This window comes from Otolemur garnettii, unplaced genomic scaffold, assembly GCF_000181295.1.
Source record: "Otolemur garnettii isolate 467f Iridium unplaced genomic scaffold, OtoGar3 scaffold00037, whole genome shotgun sequence".
In the NCBI taxonomy this organism is placed as follows: domain Eukaryota; kingdom Metazoa; phylum Chordata; class Mammalia; order Primates; family Galagidae; genus Otolemur; species Otolemur garnettii.
Genome location: NW_003852432.1, coordinates 6,921,996 through 6,927,761, shown reverse-complemented (window position 1 = coordinate 6,927,761; position 5,766 = coordinate 6,921,996).

The window sequence follows — 5,766 nt, the reverse complement described above, 5'->3', positions numbered from 1 at the left end:
GGCATATTTATTTCTTATTTACTCTTTATAATGTGGTGTCTTTATGTGGTAGCCCTGCCTTCTGACTTTTTCAGCCCTAGGCTTTGTCAGCTAGTTATTTATGACCTCTCCTACCTCATATTAAAATCAAAGTTCAAGTTCACAAAGTCTATCAAATATCCTCATTATGAATGCTAGTTTTAGTGCTCCATGTAACTGTTTAGATTTCCACCTTAATTTAGGTTCTATTGTCTGAGTTTTTCTTACTAACTAAATGCCAAGTTATTGATGGAATTAAGAACACATTTAGAAATATCTTACCTAGCACTTTAGTTTTCAACAGAAAAGGCAGTTGATATATGTAGTCTGTCACAGTGCCAGACAGGGAAATTTCAGAAATGGCTTTGAGACTGGGCAATGAAGTGATAAGTACCTACTTTAACTCTATCATTAAGAGCTTTTGCTACTCTTTCCCTCTGGCTAAACAAGCACTATCAGATCATCTCCTGTGTGTGTTAAAGTCTTGCTGGAAGCAAACATAGATTAAAATTAGAAGTGCCAGAGATTTATTAGGAAAAATGCAGTGGAAGAGGGGTCAGGGCAGACAAGGAGAGTCTTCAGACACAGTCCATATCTGACACTTGTGAAAAGAGAGAGAAAAAAAGGTTTGGTAAGAAAAAAGCTCAGACTGCATTGTAGCTCTCAGAAAGTCCCAGACAGGCCAAGGGGGATCTCTAGAGCATGGATTCCTCCATAGCAGACTTTTGTATTGAATATGAATGGCCACCATCTTCGTCATTGGCTGGGAGAACCACCCTGGAGAGCACATAACCTCAGCTTCATGCTGCAGCAGATCCTGATACTACAGCAGCTAGATGTTGTTAGCCAGCTACACTCCCCAGAGCAGGTTCTTTCTTTAAGGTAGCTATGACTACTGCATCTTTATCATAGTTGCAGCAACCCCGTGCAAACCTGCTGCTTCTCTGTATTCTTTTATTGGGATAATTGAGGTGATATCTACTTAAATAGTTCATATTTAATCTTCACCAAATGATCCTATCTTCTCTTCTCTGAGTAAACTTTCCCCTCCCTAAATGGCCACTGCATTCTATCAAAGTCAGCCATTTCAGATTGCAAAACCATTTTTATTAGCTTGTATTCTTACCAGGAAAGGGAAAAGTGTATGGAGAATGTCTTATTACTCAGCACTGCAAAGTTCTAGAATGCTAATGGATCTCTTTCTGACTTTATTTTCTGCTACTCTTCTTATTATAAACTACACAGATATTTACTCTGGACATCACTAATTGTTCTTCCCACACTCGCTACTTTCATTCCCAGGTCCATCTGCTCTTATTCTTATAAAAAGATATTAATGGGAATTTTGCTCTTGTTGAGAATTCAAGCTATGGCTCAAATTGCTAACTGATCAGACAACCATCCTCTCTAGCCTCTTGGTCAATATAAGAAGTGAGAGAGGGATAAGTCCTGATGAGAGGTTAGCTCCTTCTTCTTTGCTACAGGTCAGAGGAGAAAGGACCTGAGATGGAACAACAGAAGGAAAGGCTGAAAAGCTTGATTGGCCAGGGCAATTTCCCCCTGTCCTGTTTTCACAATGGCTGCAGAGTAAGGACATCCCTCAGCTCACTAATGCTGATTTTCTGTAAAAGAGAGTAGAAAGTGATGATTCTTCCCTGGCAAGAGGATTCCTCTACATAGATCTGGCACTTTGGCCCTGGTTTGAAAAGCAATTTACCTGCAGATACATTAGCATAACCAAACTCAGCAAATTCCCAGTCTCCCTCCTGCAGTCTTCCTGAAGCATTTGTAGAATATTGGAGACTCGACTTTTTACACATTAGTCAGACCTGCCTAAACATCTTCAGACCATCATTAATCTACAGAGATTCCAGAGAAAAGAATATAAGGTGTTTTTCCTACCTATAAAACAGGTTAAGAAAAACTTACTGCTGAATGTCATGGGTCAAAGAATATAATAAAATTCCAAATACTGTCTCTTAGAACTTGTCATTGGACAGAACTGATCACCATTACATGGCAAACCATTCTTGACACCAAATCCATTTTTTATTCTTTCTCTATTCAGAAAAACACAAAGCCCAACTTAATAATATACAATAGCCATTAGACACTTTTAATAATTTCCAGCTAAATTAGTTAAGAAGCCTAAATTCTATTCTAATCACAGAATAATTTAAAGTTCTCCTTCTTTAGAGTTTCAGTTTCAAATGTCAATCCAATTAAATGAGTCATTTTAAATAGTTGTTTCTATTCATTACTAAATAATTGTCTTTAATCCACAACTCTTTGCAAAGTATTTCTCCTAATTACTTGCCATGGAGTAGCTATTTTATAATGTACATTTTTTTCTGGTTCACATTCTTACTGTATTAAAACCTCCTGATAATCATGTTTAATTTTTAAAATGTAACAACCTTTCTCTTTTTCTTATGCTTTGAGGACCAGAGTTTGTATAAAAAATAACTTTGGGGAAGAAACAGACCTCTATGATATTGACATGGTTTACTTTTTTTTTTTACTTATATAGTTACTGAATGTTTCAAGTATCAATAAAATATTATAGATTCATGTCCATTAAATGAATTTATCTCTGTTTAAATGTCTTTTAAAGAAGGAAAAAAATGTACTCATGTAAAAATGGAGATATTAAAAATGAAAATACTTGACTCAAAAACATCTTTTTAATGAGATTTTTTATAAGTCCTCACATCTATTGATCACGTGCCATGAAATCTCTTCAGAGTTAAGGTCCATCATCTTCATATCAAACTTGCTGTCATTCAGTTTCACCCTTTACATCCTTGCTCTCTACAAAGAGAGTTGGATATTACCAAGTGATGGGGCGCTCCTGGGTGAAAGGTCATTGTCCTGAATTGCTGGGGGTGAGGGGTTAAGCTAAGGTAGCAGTTCTGATGGGTTCTGCAAAGACCAGTAACATTGACATGTAAGGAAATGAGTGAGTCGTGTAATCAATCTAGCTCTGTGTACCTGAGCTTCAAAACCAAAAAAAAAAACAAAAAAAAAAAACAAAAAACTATAATGCAAGTAAGAAAGTCACTGGTAGAGATATAAAAAGAAATGTTTTGTTTTCTTTTCATTTGTTAATAATGTTAATATTTTAAGAGCGTATACTGAGGGCGGCAGATTTGAAACTGGCCCCAGCCAGCTAAAACAGCGATGACAACTCCAACAAAAAAATAGCCGGGCATGGTGGTGGGCACCTGTAGTCCCAGCTTGGGAGGCCGAGGCAAGAGAATCACTTAGCCCAAGAGTTTGAGGTTGCTGCCAGCTGTGATGTCATGGCACTTGACTCAGGGCAACAGATTGAGACTCTGTCTCAAGAAAAAAAAAAAAAAGATATTTAACTTCTAGTGGTAAAATAATTAAAAAATACACCACACAATTAAATCTTAAGACACTTGTGACATCATTCTTTCCTTTCCCAGAATGAAAGTTTCTGAAAGTCAAAGATGTGTTTCATGTATATTTTGTTTGACATCCAGCATAGTGCGTGGCACACAGTAGGTGTTCTAGATAGGGTTGTGAAATGAATAAATGAAACTTCCAATCTGACTGAGAAGACAAAATTAAATGTTTTAAAAAACCAAAAGAAATATAATACACTTTTGGCACAAGAATTCGCTAAACAAGTATGAGATGATAGATCTGGAATAGACTTGAGAAGAACTATTGGATTTGGAGAGGGAAAGGAGAAAAGGGAGGCAATTTCAGGTAGGTAACTTTAGTGAATCAGCAGTAAGCTAGAAAGAGAAGGCATGAATGAAAAATATCTGTCATTTAATCTAATGAATGACATTCTGTGGTTGAAAGACAGTGAAATGACTAGTCGTAATTGAGCAGTAATAAAAATGAGTAGGACTAGATTACAGATGCCCCTGAAATTCAGACTGGAGAATTTAAAAGTTATATAGAGAGAGTAGGGAGACACTGTGTGTAGTGAGGTTGACATCAATCAATTAATCATCAGTTAATCAGTCCAAGTGTGTTATGCTCAGCACTGTGTTTCAGGGTAATTATTCGTCATCACCATACAGATAGGGCTGCAGAGGAAACAAAAGCCTTCATCTTGGAAAGGATATGCTGCTGAATTTGTATAGAGACAACCTAACTGGGGAGCTGGGAAATTAAGGATAGAAGTTGTGTCAGTGAGAGATTTTAGACCAGAAGAATGACATACATGCTGGTGACAGCTTGTCTACTGGGTATAATGAGAGGAGAAAAATGAAAGAGACTTCAAAACACGTGTTCTATGTTATATTAAGGAAGATGTCAGCACTGACACAGTTTCCTGAGTGTGGGAACTATGTCTGTCTCGCTCGTTATGGTATTGCAATCATCTAGCACAGCCTCCACCTATAGCTATTTTTTGAATGAATGAAAGAATGACCAGATTGATTAGTGCATTTATGGGAAAAGTCCAGTACTCTGTATTGGAATGGAACAAAGGCCAATTTGTGTGTGTGTGTGTGTGTGTGTGTGTGCGTTGTCTGTGTGTGTGCATGCATACCCCTGCACGCAACAAAATGCATCTAACGAAGGAGGCAGATACACGTACATTTTATGTGTACATATATGAGGGAGAAAATAAAAGGGAAGGGAGAGAAAATGTTCCCAAACAGACTTATTGTTACAAACTGAACTTCCCTGTTTTGTAAAAAGATACATCAGTTACTTCAATTTAATTATAAAGTAGTTTTAGGAATTAAAAAATTTTTGTATTAAAAGTCTTTTCATTTGCTGTCTAATATCTCACTTTTAGCAAGGCAGGAGGATAGATACATGAACAACTGACCAGAACTATCATCCTAGCAGAAAGCAGAAAATGATGAAAAGTCAGGGATGTGTAAAGAGAGTTTTGCACTTGGGAATGTCTGCAGTGCAACCTGATTGAGGAAGAGAAATAGCAGTGAAGTATTTTTTAAAATTCTGATCAATGAAAAAGTAGGGAGAGGACATTCCAGGATGAGGAAGCAGCTGGAGCCTGACCAGAGAAGAAAAAGTAAACACTCTGTTTATAGAAAGACCAAAGGTCCACCGAGTACAACAAGCTATAATAGAGCTGAGCTTAGAAGGGTAGACTGAGGGAGAGAGGAGCAAAGCATCTAATAGCCTTGAATCCAGAGAACTTGGCTTATATTGTCTAAGAATAGTGGTGTGGACAAGGAGCAAGAGAAATAAATTAACATTTATTAATCATTTGCCATGCACTAGCAGCTATCAAACATTTTAAAATATTATTTTATTTGATTGTTTTTGTTGGTCAGTACCCAAGTTCAAGGTGCAGTCTGACCTTTACCACACATAGATAACTCACTCCAACTATAGTTTAAAGAGGAAAGCAGAGTGATCAGAGGCTATCCTCCAACTGAATTGGTATATTCTTATTTAGAAAAACCAAAAAAGTGTATATTTTTGGAAAATTTTATGATTATTTGTCAACCTTCTTCCAAAAGATCCAGTTCTTTGATGCTTACTACTTGACTGGATCAACTATTGAGTAAAATGTAAATATAAATTTTATAAATATGCCATGATTAACAGCAAGGGCAATGGATTTAGATGAATCTCTGAGTCCTTGCAACTATATAAGAGCCTTGCGGATTTGAGTTCTCTTTAGGTCTCACCAAAAGGGAGAGAATAGTGCTGCCATTCTACAGAGTTTATGCAAGAATTACTGGAAAATGTGCTTGTAAGATGCTTCCCAGTACACCTGACCTGGAGCTG